A 16,940-nucleotide genomic window follows, 5' to 3' on the forward strand; every position below is an offset into this window, starting at 1 on the left:
TGGAGGAAAGACCTTTGCAGGGGCATTAGGTTTAAATGAGGTCATTAGGGTGAGTGACTTTTGATGGGATTAGTGACTTTTGATGGGATTAGTGCCCTTATTGGAGAAGGCAATGGCACCCCACTCCAGTACTCTTGCCTGGAAAATCCCATGGATGGAGGAGCCTGGAAGGCTGCAGTCCACGGGGTCGCTGAGGGTCGGACATGACTGAGCAACTTCACTTTCACTTTCATGCATTGGAGAAGGAAATGGCAACCCACTCCAGTGTTCTTGCCTGGAGAATCCCAGGGACGGGGGAGCCTACTGGACTGCTATCCCTGGGGTCGCACAGAGTCGGACACGACTGAAGCGACTTAGCAGCAGCAGCAGCAGCAGCAGCAGTGCCCTTATAAGGGCCTTCCCAGTGGCTCAGTGGTAAGGAATCTACCTGCCAGTGCAGGAGACGTGGGTTTGATCCCTGGGTCAGGAAGATCCCCTGGAGGAGGAAATGGCAACCTATTCCAGTATTTTTACCTGGGTAATTCCATGGACAGAGAAGCTTGGAGGGCTACAGTCCATGGGTTGCAAAGAGTCAGACATGACTGAGCAACTGAGCAAAATCTTTACCTTTGTGGAAATGGGAACTAGCATTTATTTAGTTTTAATATGTAATCTCTTTAAAACTTTATAATAATTCTATGAAGTAGCGATTGTGTCTCCTTTCATTTTCAATATAAAGATTGAGGTTCAATGAAGTTATGTAACTTGACAAAACTGTATAGCTTGTTAGTGATGGAAATGAGAGTCAAGTTTTTGTTTTTACCCCTTTGTTTCTTTATTACCTCAGAACAAAATTTTTTTAAGTTCTAAGCAAGCTGGGTATTCCTCATTTTTTAAAAATAGGCATGTTTTATTAGCCACATACTTTTCAACAAAAAGTTGGGGACACAGATTTGACTATTTAGATTATTAAAATAAGCAGTCTTTTCCCATATTTAAGAGAAAACACATGATTAGAAATATTGAGATGGAAACTGGGTTAAACCAATTCCTAAGTCCTTATCCAGTAAGGAGTCAATAAAGGAAAAGATATTTTGAAGCTAAAAATTAGGGAAGCCTATACATAATTTCAATGGGGGAGAAGAGAAAAAAAGTCAGATTGTTTACACTTCACAGACTTCAATTCAGCACATAAAACTGTACTATTTATTTCTCCATGAACTTTTATGAAATTCAGATCACAGCATATCATTCATAAACCTTTGTCTTTCTTCTGATCATCTATACCTTTTGCACAGTTCTTGAAGACAACATCATCATCCCATCTTCTTTTAACTTTGAAGCTGGCCTGAGGCTGGGATGGGCCAGTGAGATTAAGGACAGAGTTTCCACTCAGAATGTTTTCTATAGGACTCTTTTCTTCTTCAGCTTTTGTTCTTGTTCCTTCCTGGCCTGCTCTTCAGTTCTTGCTGTTTGAATTTTTCCCAGCTCTGCAGGAAGAGCTACAGTGTCATCCCCGTCACTCTCCTCTTCAAAATCTTCATCTTCCTCCTCTGTTAGAGGGTGGTCTACATCAAGCTTGGCCGCGGGAATCTGGTCCAGCGGAGCTTCTTTGACACTGACGAGGAGGCTGTGTGTTCTCAGGTGGGCCGATCTCTATTTTTGTTTTGCAGCAGCAGCTCTCTCTGTCTTCCAGCTCTCTCCTGAAATCACAGATCCGCATATCTTCAGGGGCATCCTGAGTGGTCTGTCTACATTTTATCTTTGTATGAGAGGGTAGGTCTCTGCTTGAATATTGCTTTGAGCGTTAGTTCAAATCATCTTCACCTTTTCCGCTCCCACCTCTTCTTGCAGGTTCGAAAGCTGGCTGAGCTGCTGTTGTCATCCTTTACACTTCGGATTGTCACAGGGAACCTGCAGACTCTTCACCACTGCCCCACCCGGTGAGGGGTGGCCCTCTGCAGGGCCACCTGCACACTGTGCTCTCCATGGCCGCCGGAGACTGGAGAAACTCATCTGCAGCACTGGGGCCTCTGCCTCAACCCCCAGAGGCCCTTACCGGCCCCACCCACAGTCTGGTTTCCTCCTGCCGCTCTTTGGCCCAAGCTCGCATACAGCCTGCGGCTGGAGATCATATGACTTTCAGCTCCCAGAAACCTCTGCGCCTAGGGCCAAAGGCCAAGACCTGGAAGGTATTCCTCATTATTTAGTTGGAAAAGGAAATGGCAACCCACTCCGGTATTCTTGCCTGGAGAATCCCATGACAGAGGAGCCTGGTGGGCTACAGTTCACGGGGTTGCAAGAGTCGGACACGACTTAGCAACTAAACCGCCAACAACCACTGTTTTCTTTAGTTAATGACCCAATGGTCTTTAACATCAGTGCATACAGGTCCACCTCATTCTAGTTAACAGCTTCAGAGTATCTAGATGAACCAGAGATGATTTTATTGTCCCCCTATCGGTGGAGATTTAGGGTAATTCCCAATGTTTCACTTGTATAAAAAGTTCTGAAATAAATATCTATATCTATGTAAATAGATATAGACTCATATAAATATAGATATTTTTGCATATTTTTGTCAATAGCTCTGTAAAGTAAATTACTAGAACTGGAATTGCTTTCTCAGTGATATGCGTTATTTTAAATTTTGATGGCTACTGCCAGATTTTCCTCTACAGTTTTTGGACCAATTCATAGTTCCCACCAACGGGAATGCTGTTTGACAGCAACCACACCAACAACGCACATTATTATTATTCTTTAATCTTTGCCATACCACATGAAAAATTGATATCTCATTGTAAATTTCTTGCATTTTTTTTTATTATTGCTATTATTATTACTTATTTATTGGCCACTTGTATTTTTCTCCTATAATTGGACTATTAGTGTCTTTTCCTCATTTGGGAGAGGGAAATAGCTGTTTATCTATCATGTATATTGAAAAGGTCAATTCAGATAAGGTCAAGAATTATTGAGAATGATGACAAAAGGAACCTCAAATAGAGTCTCTGATCCAAAGAGAAAACAATGACCTCTCACATACAGTTGCTTTGGTTGTGAGAATGGATTCAGTCTGGAGCATTCACCTAATTGATGGTCTCAAGGAAGAGCTGACAAGCAAAATACATGCCAGGAGGGCTAAACAGAGAGCATCCTAAGACATGGCAATTGTTAATCCATGTCATGTTGCCTCCCTCATCTCTGCACCTGCCCCAGCAGCTCCAGGGAATGCACCCCTGGTGTGGGAGAAAAATTCAGGGACAGCCACTAAGGAAAATGCACAGCTGTGGAAAGAAGAACTTCTCCAAAAACTGTGATATCTTAGAACTCAGTGATGAACACTGGAAAACAGACTACAAAATACGTGTCCAACCATGTGCCCCTTTCTTCCTAGTGAGGAGTCTTGTCCAGAGTTGGAAGAGGGGACAAGGGGAAGAGAATGATGAAGGGAGCTCTCTTCCACACTGAGAACAAAAATGACTATTTTTATCCCACTGTTGGAGGCAAGATCAAGCCTTGTACTTGTTGAAAATGCAAATTCCTAGGCTTCAACCAAGATGCATGGGTATCAGAATCTCCAGGGGAAGGGCCCAAGAGCTGTGTGCTTAGCAAGCACTTCAGGTGATGCAGGAAACTGGAGGAAATTTTGCCCAGGGACCCTGGTTCTCAATGTTGGCTGCATAGTAGAACCCCAGGAAGGTTCAAAACAAAACCCCCACGCCCCACCCAGAAAGCTTCTAGTTTATTGGTCCGAGATAAAGCCTAGGCCACAGATTTTGCTGTTTGTTTTCAGCTCTCCCGGTGATCCTACTGGGCAGTCGTGTTGAAAACTGCTTGGTTTCCAAAATGATCAGATGATTAGAATCGTTATCAGTTTTACCAAACAGCCTGACCAAAATGCAGATTCACAGGCCTCAGCTCTGAAAGATGCTGATGGGACAGACATGGAGGAGGCCCTGGGAAAAGGTATAGTTACAAGATCCAGTGGGCTAGCTGATTTAGTTAACTCACAAGGTAGAATGATCTCCCAAGAAGACAATACCACATCATATTTTAAGACAGAGAGATAGGATCAAGGAAACAGTAGCATCCCAGAAATAGTGGGGAAATGGCACCCATGTGCATGAGGGTGTGGGTGTACCTGTGTGTATATATGTGTGTGTATATGTGTGTCTATATGTGTATGTGTATACATAGGTATGTGTGTATACACGTGTCTCTGCGTCTACATGGGTATGTGTACACATGTGTGTAACTGTGTCCAGTATGTATCTCTGTGGGTGCATGTGTCTATACATGTGTATGCATGTTGTGTGTGTTATGTATCTGTGTTTCTGTGGTGAAGGTGGGGGCAGGGAAAGCCCTCTGCTTCTGTGTTACTCCCTGAATTCACCTTGAACCAACAGGCAAGTTGTTGAGTCCCCAGACATTACTCTGTGGAAGAAACACCACAAAGTGGCCTTGGCTAGTTGACAGAATTTCTTTTTTTTCATGCTTTTTTTTTTCTTTTCCAATGGCATCCAGTCCCATCACTTCATGGGAAATAGATGGGGAAACAGTGGAAACAGTGTCAGATTTTATTTTGGGTGGCTCCAAAATCACTGCAGATGGTGATTGCAGCCATGAAATTAAAAGATGCTTACTCCTTGGAAGAAAAGTTATGACCAACATAGATAGCATATTCAAAAGCAGAGACATTACTTTGCCGACTAAGTTCTGTCTAGTCAAGGCTATGGTTTTTCCAGTGGTCACGTATGGATGTGAAGCAGGCTGAGCACCGAAGAATTGATGCTTTTGAACTGTGGTGTTGGAGAAGACTTCTTGAGAGTCCCTTGGACTGCAAGGAGATCCAACCAGTCCATTCTGAAGGAGATCAGCCCTGGGATTTCTTTGGAAGGAATGATGCTAAAGCTGAAACTCCAGTACTTTGGCCACCTCATGCGAAGAGTTGACTCATTGGAAAAGACTCTGATGCTGGGAGGGATTGGGCATAGGAGGAGAAGGGGACGACAGAGGATGAGATGGTTGGATGGCATCACCGACTCGATGGAAGTGAGTCTGAATGAACTCCGGGAGTTGGTGATGGACAGGGAGGCCTGGCATGCTGCAATTCATGGGGTCGCAAAGAGTCAGACACGACTGAGCAACTGAACTGAACTGAACTGACTGAACTTCACCGCTGATATGTGCAAGGCCCCTCCCCGTCCCCTTTTCGCCCCACTCCCTTTCCCACGCCGCTGACCACAAAATGCCATGATTTCAGGATCCGTTTCCTGTTTCTTTCTGTGCAACGAGTGTGTCTACTGCCGGCTCCTCCAGGCTCTGCCTGTCCCAGTGATGGACACTGAGGAGCCCCACAGTGAGTGTCCTGCGGGGAACATTCCCGCCTGTGTCCCCTCCTTTGGGAGTAGGCTTGCTGGCTTAAAGTGTATTCGTGGATGGAGGCTCTGCCGTTTCCCTGCCAGGGTCGCCTGCAGCCGGCTGCACACACCACAGGATGGAGCTTCGCGGAACCTCCCTTCCCTGCCTGAGCCTTGTGCATCTAGCTTTCCAATTTTGCATGTCTTGGTGGGAAGTGATCTCTTGTTCTTGTTTAATTGGCATTTCTCTTATTACTAAGTGATTTGAACATCTCTCCCCATGTGTGTTCGCCTTTTAGATTTCAAATTTTCTTTTATACCAATGTACCTCCTGTGGAATTAGTACTATTAATAAATTGATGTACCTTCCTACTGGGCATCATTTCAGAGGAATCTAGGAGAGCATGGCTCTTCCCACATCTCCTCCTTGACCATGAGCCTAAGGAGAGGTGTGCTGGCGCTGGGGTTCTCTCTAATCAGTTTCCTGTAAGACAGAGAGAGACAGAGCTCTTTGCTGGCAGCCAGCCACTTCTGCCAAGTAGCATGAAGTATGAAAAGAGGCCTGTGATATCCTCACATTGTCCAGAGCCATTGCACTAGACCACTTCCCCTGACAATTTCATGCTCTTTAGCCCATTTTCCCCAAGTATAGCCTCACCTCTCTTCTTAGACTCAACCCCAACTCCAAATACCATCATATTGGAATTAGAGTTTCAACATGAATTTGGAGGACACAAATATTCAGTCCCTTGCCCTGCCTTTGCCTGCAAGTAACAGCGCACACGAAGAGATCATTGCTAGGATATCAGAGAACTGGTGGAGGCTTCCGACTTCCAATCCTCAGCACGAACAGAACCAGGAAAACTAGGGGCTCTGACCAGTGGGCTTAGCACCTTCCCCCTGGAGCAGTGGCCCCCAGAGCAGTGTGCACACACCCTTGGGAGTTAACAGACAATCCTCTGAGTGAGGTACAGGAAGGAAATACTCAAATTTCTATTTCTACTTAGTTTTATCTTGTTTTAATTTCTTCTTATCTTTGTATGCTTGGTAATATACATAATAGTATTATATTGGTATAATTTAGAAAATAATAAATGTACACCTCTTGGGGTAAATAATAGAAAATTTTCTCTTAGCAAAAGGAGCTTACTATAGGTCCTTGCTGAGTTTTCCTGGTGGCTCAGTGATAAAGAATATGCCTACAATGCAGGAGACACAGGAGATGCAGTTTCGATCCCTAGATCAGGATGATCCCCTGGAGGAGGGAACGGCAGCCTACTCCAATATTCTTGCCTGGAGAATGCCATGGACAGTAGGGGCCCAGCAGGCTACAGTCCATGGGGTTGCAAAGAGTTGAACACGACTGAAGCGACTTAGCACACATGCATAGGTCCTTGCTACTCAAAATGTGGTCCAAGAACCTGGGCATTCATTGAAAATGCAGACTCTCAGGCCTCACCCCAGACTGACTGAACCAGAATCTGCATTTTAACAAGACCCCCATTGACTGTTGTGCGAGAGTGAGAAGCACTGCCTTAGAGCACTGCCATTGATATAGTTGACCATGAGCCTCTGTCCTTGAAAAATTCCAAACTGCCAGAGGAAGAAGGTTGGTCTTGCTTGGGTGAAAAGTCCACCCCATCAACCATTGCTACAAAGGGGTCAGGTTCACTTGGCAGAAAAGCAGCAGCTGAGAGCCAATTCTGTGGACAGAAGTGATATAGATATGTCCAGAAAAGACATACCAGGACATACTCACAATACATTTTGTGAACCTGTGTCATTCTCCCCTGAGAGAGAGGGAGGCACTCTGTCTGCGTGAGTATATACAAGATTCGGGTGACTGGTTTCCCATGTGAACCAAACCCCAAACTCTTAATAAGCATCTCAGCCAGGCCCCGTGGGAACAGGCTTCAGCTTTGTTACTTGATCTTGAGCCTCAGTTTCCCTTTAAAAACACAATCGAATCAGCCAAGGTCTGGCTAGAGCTAGTGTTTCACAAGTGAACCAATTAGAATTTTTCCAAAGTCTCTGTTGTGCCCTTTGTTTGTAATCTAATTAACATACTCTGCCCTGCTCTCCCCAGTTCATAAACATTTTGACAGTGAGTGTGAAGCTCAAGTGTCCATTGGCTTAAGAACCCCACCCCACAGCAGCACTTTATTCCTTGTCCATTTGTCTCCGGGGAGTCCCCAGTGGCCCACGAGTACTCATACATCCAGTCATCTGCTGTAGCTAGCATGCGGGTCTGCCCACTTTCAGTCCCCACCTGTTGTCTGCAGAGATGCCCAAAGAGTCTCTCCCCACCCCAGCCCTCTGTAAAAATGCCCATGCCAAGCACACTGCCCTGTCCTTGGATGTCTCTAAAGTCTCCAAGACTCAGGGTTCCAGGATGGCATCCGGTTCTTTGCAAAAACATGGAGAAGAGCATTCTTCCCAATTCTGGACAACACTCTGACCCAAAGACACAGATAATATCCTTGAGTCTAGAATTAAATAAAATATCAGTCTTGAAAAATGTAATAGAGCCCCCAGCTCTGTTATGCCCTAAATCCAACCCTAAGTTTTAGAACAGGGAACCTCTATTCCCTTCATCCTTCTTTCTCTGTCATCTTTCCTCCACTAAATGCCTTTGGCCTGCTCCAGTTTAAAAACAAGCTTCTATAGATGAGAATGGACATCGTCAGACAGGGCACAGCTGAAGGAAGAGGTGGTTAAAGGGAGATGGAGTGTTTTCTTTACTAGCATCAGCTAGTAAAAAATACCCTATTACAAGTATAACCTTGTTATTTTTGTATTGCTCACTACCCCCAGGTAGTTCTCTTTTCTTCAATTGATCTATGTCCCTTATTAAGTGCCACAGCAACTACTCCTACAGTTTGATACCCAGATTCCTCAAGCTGGTAGAAATGAACATGATATGTATGGATGATCAGAGCAGAGTCAAGACATTGCAGAGTTCCAGTGGAAGAAGTTCATGGTCAGTGGCTCCAACGCCAGTCAGGGATGTTTACATAACATGGCTTTAGGAACCACTGCTGACTTATCATCACACCGCTCACATCTGTTGTTTTGGTTTATTTGCATCATACATAATCACTTTGTTTGTTCTAAGTAAACACCCAGCTATGCCCAGTTCAATAGCTTCTGTGGTTGAAATATTCTCCACCACCCTGCAACATGCATCTCCCAGAAAGACTGAAACACGGGCACGTTTTAATCAAGTTCAGACCAACTGCAGGACTGAGGTCAGTCTAGAGCATAAGTTTCATCTTCCATGGGGCAGGAAGCAGGCTATTAGGTCCTTGTAATCACCTTGATGAAGAGCTGGCTCTGTCCACCCTCCTTTGCTTTGCTCCCTGAAGGGGAGGGGACAACATATTTGAGGCAAACAGGAGTCTTTACTGTGCTGTGCTGTGTGCCCAGCTGTGTCCAAATCTTCACTGTCCCCTGGACTGTAGCCCACCAGGCTCCTCTGGCATGGAATTTTCCAAGCAAGAATACTGGGATGGGTTGCCATTTCCTTCTCCAGGGGATCTTCCCAATGCAGGGATCCAACCCACATCTCTTGTGTCTCCTCCATTGGCAGGCATATTCTTTACCACTGTGCCGCTTGGGAAGCCCTACATCATAGGCTAAATAATATCTAAGAGGATTGAGGCCTTTGTGTCAGTTGCACAACTTAATGATGTGCTGGCTTATTAAGCCATCCTTCAACTACCCGTGGGATCTACCCAACTATCTCCCCCTAACTGACCGTACTTTCTGCTGCCTTCGTTCAATGTTTACGAGGCCTTTCAGATTTCCTCTGTGCCAAAGGCTTGGACCCTGAGGCTGGTTTCTTATCTTTTATTTCTTCTGCCTCAGGCAAACTATACATTCCTTTTCTTTGACTTCAAATTGAGCTTTCTCTTTAGGCAGGTAGCCAGGTCTAAAAGGCCTGAGATTCTCCCACCCAAAGACTAAGCTGGCTGTGTAGAATTAACTTAGTTCAGAAGAATGAGCCTTCCCCAATTCGTGGGGCATCCCTCAGGCACCAGCCACAGGTCCAAAACCCTAAACCTCCTCCCAGACACTGTAGCTTCCAAGATGTTACCTCCCAATAGCCAACATGCTTCTCTCCTAATGCAGAAAGTGGACAAGGTTTTTATAAGCAGACTTTGATCTGTCAAGTTTATCTGCAAAGGGCTATACTTTAGAAAATGAATTCCCTGTCAAGTTTCTTTCATTAATAGCGAAGAAAAAAAAAAAAAGGTATGCAAGAAATGGGCTGACTGAAGGGATCACAGTGTAGTGTCTATTTCTGAACACCTGGATTTCCACACTGCAGTAGAAGACAAAGTCACTGTAGTTGGATTAATGCCCCAGGAGATGGGTTAATGGATATACTTTAACATGTATCTCTCCTCCCATTGAGGTTGCTAAGTAGAGATTTTCTAGCTAATGTCAACTAAGGAATTCTGCCCTCACTTTCTCTATGTAACAAACATAACAAGCCTAGTTATTTCTGCAGCCTTTCATTCCAGGTCTGACCAAGCTTCACCTAGAGACATTTGAGAGTGGAGGGTTCCTATGCTGTGTTGGGAATGTAAATTGATGTAGTCACTATGAAAAACAGTATGAAGACTCCTCAAACAGCTAAAAATAGAGCTACCATATGAACCAACAATCCCACTCCTATGCACCTGTCTATACAAAACTTTAATTCAGAAAGATACAGGCACCCCAATGTTCATAGCAGCACTGTTTACAATAGTCAAGGTATGGAAGCAACCTAAATGTTCATCAGTGGAGGGATGGGTAAAGCAGTGGTACCTATATGCAATGCAACACTACTCAGCCATCAGAAAGAATGAAATGATGCCATTTTCAACAACATGGAAGGGCCTAGAGGTTATCATACCAAGTGAAGTAAGTCAGACAGAGAAAAGCAAAGATCATATGATATCATTTAGATGTGGAATCTCAAGTAGCATGCAAGTGAACTGATTTACAAAACAGAAACAGACTCAAAGACATAGAAGACAAGATTATGGCTACCAAAGACAGGAGGAGGGGAGGGGGTAGGAAAAGTAGGAGTTTGGAATTAACAGATACAAGCTACTATATGTAAAGCTGACAAACGACAAGGTCCTACTATATAGCACAGGGAACTATATTTAATATATTGTAATAACCTATAATGGAGAAGGCAATGGCACCCCACTCCAGTACTCTTGCCTGGAAAATCCCATGGACGGAGGAGCCTGGTGGGCTGCAGTCCATGGGGTTGCTAAGAGTTGGACACGACTGAGCGGCTTCAGTTTCACTTTTCACTTTTCACTTTCCTGCATTGGAGAAGGAAATGGCAGCCCACTCCAGTGTTCTTGCCTGGAGAATCCCAGGGACAAGGGAGCCTGGTGGACTGCCATCTATGGGGTCACACAGAGTTGGATATGACTAAAATGACTTGGCGGCAGCAGCAATAACCTATAACAAAAAAGTATATATATATATATATATATATATATATATATATATATGTATCTGAGTCTCTTTGCCATACATCAGAAGCTAACATAACATTGTAGATCAACTACACTTCAGTGAAAAAAATTGTAAAGTGAAAGATTATATCTTTAAGATCCATTCCTCTAGGGGATGGGAACACTGATCCACCAACTAATAGCCATTGTTATATCTTATATATATATACTTATATCATTTTATATAATTAGAACAAATCTTGGGTAAGCATTGTCTTTTTAACTTAAGGACAACTTTCATATTTTGGTTAAAACTTAGCCCCTCATGACTTTTCTCCATCCTATGAGAGGTAAACTATTAATAATAAAAATCTATCCTGCCCTTCCCAGACCCTACGCCATAATGAGCTTCCCTACAGCTCTCTCCAAATGAGTTTTTTACCAAAGAAGGGACTACTAGTCTACTTTCATTTAATTTTACTACCTCAAGTGAAGTGAAACTCCGGAAAAACAAAACTTTTCCCTTCAGAAGTACTTGAAACTTCCCAAATTTCTCACATCAGTTTACTGAACAGAAATTTAGCTTTGCCCAGTCTCTAAAGGGACGGTCTCAGTACTTCCTGAAAGCAATGTTTCATTATTTTACAGGACATTTTCTCAAAACATTTGCTAGCTTTACTATTTTACTTAAAAAAAATAGTTGATATACATCATATTAGTTTCCTGTGTATGACATATTGGCTTTATATTTCTGTATATTGTAAATAATCACCACAACAAATCTAGTTAACATCCACTACCATATGTTAACTTTATTCTAAATTTTTTTTTTACTGTGGTAAAAGTCACATAATATAAAACATACTGTTTTAACCATATTTAACTGCACAGTTCAGTGGCACTAAGTACATTCACATTGTTGTGCAACCCCCACCATCATCCATTTCTCAAATTTTTCACATTCTAAGCTGAAATTGTGTACCCATTAAACACTAACTCCTCATCTTCCCTCTCCACCCCACACCCACCCTCCAACCCCTACCATTTACCAATGTTCTTTCTGACTCTATGAATTTAGCTGTACCTAATACAAGTAGAATCAAACAATATTTGTCTGCATCTAATGTATATTGGAATGCATTTTAAGGTTAACTTAATATATGTCCTACAAACAGAATAACAGCCTGCTTCAAAATTGGGAAAGGAGTATGCCAAGGCTGTATATTGTCACCCTGTTTATTTAACTTCTATGCAGAGTACGTTATGTGAAATGCTGGGCTGAATGAATCACAAACTGGAATCAAGATTGCCAGGAGAAATACCAATAACCTCAGATATGCAGATGATACCACCTTAATGGCAGAAAACAAAGAGGAACTAAAGAGCCTCTTGATGAAGGTGAAAGAGGAGAGTGAAAAAGCTGGCTTAAGACTCAGCATTAAAAAAACAGATTATGGCATCTGGCCCCATCACTTTGTGGCAAATAGAAGGGGAAAAAGTGGAAACAGTGACAGACTTTATTTTCTTGGGCTCCAAAATCACTGCAGATGGTGACTGCAGTCATGAAATTAAGACGCTTGCTCCTTGGAAGAAAACCTATGACAAACCTAGACAGTGTATGTAAAAGCAGAGGCATTACTTTGCCGACAAAGATCCATATAGTCCAAGCTATGGTTTTTCAGTAGTCATGTATGGATGTGAGTTGGACCATAAAGAACACTGAGCACCAAACAATTGATGCTTTTGAACTGTGGTGTTGGAGAAGACTCTTGAGAATCCCTTGGACTTCAAGGAGATCCAACCAGTCAATCCTAAAGGAGTTCAACCCTGAAGATTCATTGTAAGGACTGATGCTAAAGCTGAAACTCCAATACTTTGGCCACTTAATGCGAAGAGCTGACTTATTGGAAAAGACCCTGATGCTGGAAAAGATTGACGATGGGAGGAGAAGAGGGCAACAGAGGATGAGATGATTGGATGGCATCACCGACTCAACAGGCATGAGTTTGAGCAAACTCAGGGAAACAGTGAAAGACAGGGAGACCTGGGGTGCTACAGTCCATGAGGTTGCACATGACTAAGCCACTGAAGAACAGCAGCAAACAGATTATACCTTCTTGCTCTATAGTAGGTCCTCACCAGGCTCGGCTCTTCTGTCTCATATCTTATCTTAGAAATGAGCAGAATTGATCAGACCTTCTCTTCTACTGACCACCATTGTACCCTATTTTGCTTAATGGAAAAACATAAAACCATTTGCTGCTCTCCTTGCTCCTTGGTTTCATGGAGAGGAGGTGGCTGCAGAATATGCAGATATAATGTCAGCCCACTCTTTCAACAAGCTCTCAGGACCTGGGAGCACAAATGGAAAGAGCTGGTCAAGTGGAAAGAGCTGGCCCCTGAGTGCAAAAAAAAAAAAAAAAAAGTGACTTCCTAAACCAGGAGCCCTTTCTAAAAAAATATATATCTTTTTCCTAAGTGACTCAGAATCAATAGAGGTGGGACCCCAAAAGATTTTTTAACAAAGGTCCTAGCAGATTCTTACACAGGTTTACTGATCACTACAAGGGGAATGGTAGGTGTTGTGAGAGGGCATCAGAGGGCAGACACACTGAAACCATAATCACAGAAAACTAGTCAATCTGATCGTGTGGACCACAGCCTTGTCTAACTCAATGAAGCTAAGCCATGCTGTGTGGGGCCACCCAAGATGGGCAGGTCATAGTGGAGAGGTCTGACAGAATGTGGTCCACTGGAGAAGTGAATGGTAAACCACTTCAGTATTCTTGTCTTGAGAACCTCATGAACAGTATGGAAAGGCAAAATGATAGGATACTGAAAGATGAACTCCCCAGGTCGGTAGGTGCCCAATATGCTACTGGAGATCAGTGGAGAAATAACTCCAGAAAGAATGAAGGGATGGAGCCAAAGCAAAAACAGTACTCAGGTGTGGATGTGACTGGTGATAGAAGCAAGGTCCAATGCTGTAAACAGCAATATTGCATAGGAACCTGGAATGTTAAGTCCATGAATCAAGGCAAATTGGAAACGGTCAAACTGGAGATGGCAAGAGTGAACGTCGACATTCTAGGAATCAGCAAACTAAAATGGACTGGAATGGGTGAATTTAACTCAGATGACCATTATATCTACTACTGTGGGCGGGAATCCCTTAGAAGAAATGGAGTAGCCATCATGGTCAACAAAAGAGTCCAAAATGCAGTACTTGGATTCAATCTCAAAAACAGAATGATCTCTGTTCGTTTCCAAGGCAAACCATTCAATATCACAGTAATCCAAGCCTATGCCCCAACCAGTAATGCTGAAGAAGCTGAAGTTGAATGGCTCTATGAAGACATACAAGACCTTTTAGAACTAACACCCAAAAAAAGATGTCTTTTTCATTATAGGGGACTGAAATGCAAAAGTAGGAAGTCAAGAAACACCTGGAGTAACAGGCAAATTTGGCCTTGGAATGCAGAATGAAGCAGGGCAAAGGCTAATGGAGTTTTGCCAAGGGAATGCACTGGTCATAGCAAACACCCTCTTCCAACAACACAAGAGAAGACTCTACACATGGACATCACCAGATGGTCAACACCAAAATCGGATTGATTATATTCTTTGCAGCCAAAGATGGAGAAGCTCTATACAGTCAGCAAAAACAAGACCGGGAGCTGACTGTGGCTCAGATCATGAACTCCTTATTACCAAATTCAGACTTAAATTGAAGTAAGGAAAATCACTAGACCATTCAGGTATGACCTAAATCAAATCCCTTATGATTATACAGTGGAAGTGAGAAATAGATTTAAGGGACTAGATATGATAGATGGAGTGCCTGATGAACTATGGATGGAGGTTCGTGACATTGTACAGGAGACAGGGATCAAAACCATCCCCATGGAAAATAAATGCAAAAAAGCAAAATGGCTGTCTGAGGAGGCCTTACAAATAGCTGTGAAAAGAAGAGAAGTGAAAAGCAAAGGAGAAAAGGAATGATATAACCATCTAAGAAAGCTTTCCTCAGTGATCAATGCAAAGAAATAGAGGAAAACAATAGAATGGGGAAGACTAGAGATCTCTTCAAGACAATTAGAGATACCAAGGGAACATTTCAGGCAAAGATGGGCTCGATAAAGGACAGAAATGGTATGGACCTAACAGAAGCAGAAGATATTAAGAAGAGATGGAAGAATACACAAAAGAACTGTACAAAAAAGATCTTCACAACCAAGATAATCACAATGGTGTGATCACTAATCTAGAGCCAGACATCTTGGAAAGTGAAGTCAAGTGGGCCTTAGAAAGCATCACTACGAACAAAACTAGTGGAGGTGATGGAATTCTAGTTGAGCTGTTTCAAATCCTGAAAGATGATGCTGTGAAAGTGCTGCACTCAATATGCCAGCAAATTTGGAAAACTCAACAGTGGCCACAGGAATGGAAATGCTCAAACTACCGCACAATTGCACTCATCTCACACACTAGTAAGGTAATGCTCAAAATTCTCCAAGCCAGGCTTCAGCAATACGTGAACCGTGAACTACCAGATGTTCAAGCTGGTTTTAGAAAAGGCAGAGGAACCAGAGATCAAATTGCCAACATCCGCTGGATCATGGAAAAAGCAAGAGAGTCCCAGAAAAACATCCATTTCTGCTTTATTGACTATGCCAAAGCCTTTGACTGTGTAGATCACAATAAGCTGTGAAAAATTCTGAAAGAGATGGGAATACCAGACCACCTGACCTGCCTCTTGAGAAACCTGTATGCAGGTCAGGAAGCAACAGTTAGAACTGGACATGGAACAACAGACTGGTTCCAAATAGTAAAAGGAGTATATCAAGGCTGTATATTGTCATCCTGCTTATTTAACTTATATGCAGAGTACATCATGAGAAACACTGAGCTGGAAGAAGCACAAGCTGGAATCAAGATTGCCAGGAGAAATATCAATCACCTCAGATATGCAGATGACACCACCCTTATGGCAGAAAGTGAAGAGGAACTAAAAAGCCTCTTGATGAAAGTGAAAGAGGAGAGTGAAAAAGTTGGCTTAAAGCTCAACATTCATAAAACGAAGATCATGGCATCTGGTCCCATCATTTCATAGAAAATAGATGGGGAAACAGTGGAAACAGTGTCACACTTTATTTTTTGCCTCCAAAATCACTGCAGATGGTGATTGCAGCCATGAAGTTAAAAGACGCTTGCTCCTTGGAGGAAAAGTTATGACCAACCTAGATAGCATATTCAAAAGCAGAGACATTACTTTGCCAGCAAAGGTCCATCTAGTCAAGGCTATGGTTTTTCCAGTGGTCATGTATGGATGTGAGAGTTGGACTGTGAAGAAAGCTGAGCGCCTAAGAATTGATGCTTTTGAACTGTGGTGTTGGAGAAGACTCTTGAGAGTCCCTTGAACTGCAAGGAGATCCAACCAGCCCATTCTGAAAGAGATCAGTCCTGGGTGTTCATTTGAAGGACTGATGCTGAAGCTGAAACTCCAATACTTTGGCCACCTCAGGCAAAGAGTTGACTCATTGGAAAAGACTCTGATGCTGGGAGGGATTGGGGGCAGGAGGAGAAGGGGACGACAGAGGATGAGATGGCTGGATGGCATCACCAACTCGATGGACATGAGTTTGAGTGAACTCCAGGAGTTGGTGATGAACAGGCAGGCCTGGCGTGCTGTGATTCATGGGGTTACAAACAGTTGGACACGACTGAGCGACTGAACTGAATTGAACTGAACAGAACAAGGGGAAAACCCATATTTAAAGGGGTACAGGGAAAGAAACAATTCAGAACAATGGCATTGATCCTTTGGCAGTACTTTGTGTGAGATTCTGCAAAAGTGGGTGTATCACTCAGGGCCAGTCTGGAAACAGGAGCCATACCAGTTATCGGAATGATGGTATTTAGTGTGAGAAATTTTTAACGAGATCTAGCACTGATAAGTAATTAACTGAAAAAGATAAAGGTAACTCCAAGGTATCACAGAGACAGCCCTCAATGGAAGCAACTACCAGCACTCCAGCTAGGGCAAAAAAGGAAGCAGTTAGAATATCAAAACTCAGCAGCTCAGAGGAGGGGACCTGTGGGTCTGGAACCCAAATCCCTGAGGAGAGGG

The 16,940-nt window shown here is 43.2% G+C and overlaps 1 pseudogene; it reads right to left on the bottom strand.

Annotated features, from left to right (window-relative positions):
- Positions 1-1,181: 1,181 nt before the first annotated feature.
- On the bottom strand, positions 1,182-1,864 carry LOC138076167 (spliceosome-associated protein CWC15 homolog pseudogene; annotated as a pseudogene).
- Positions 1,865-16,940: the final 15,076 nt, after the last annotated feature.

The sequence above is a fragment of the Capricornis sumatraensis genome, chromosome 3, assembly GCF_032405125.1.
Source record: "Capricornis sumatraensis isolate serow.1 chromosome 3, serow.2, whole genome shotgun sequence".
In the NCBI taxonomy this organism is placed as follows: domain Eukaryota; kingdom Metazoa; phylum Chordata; class Mammalia; order Artiodactyla; family Bovidae; genus Capricornis; species Capricornis sumatraensis.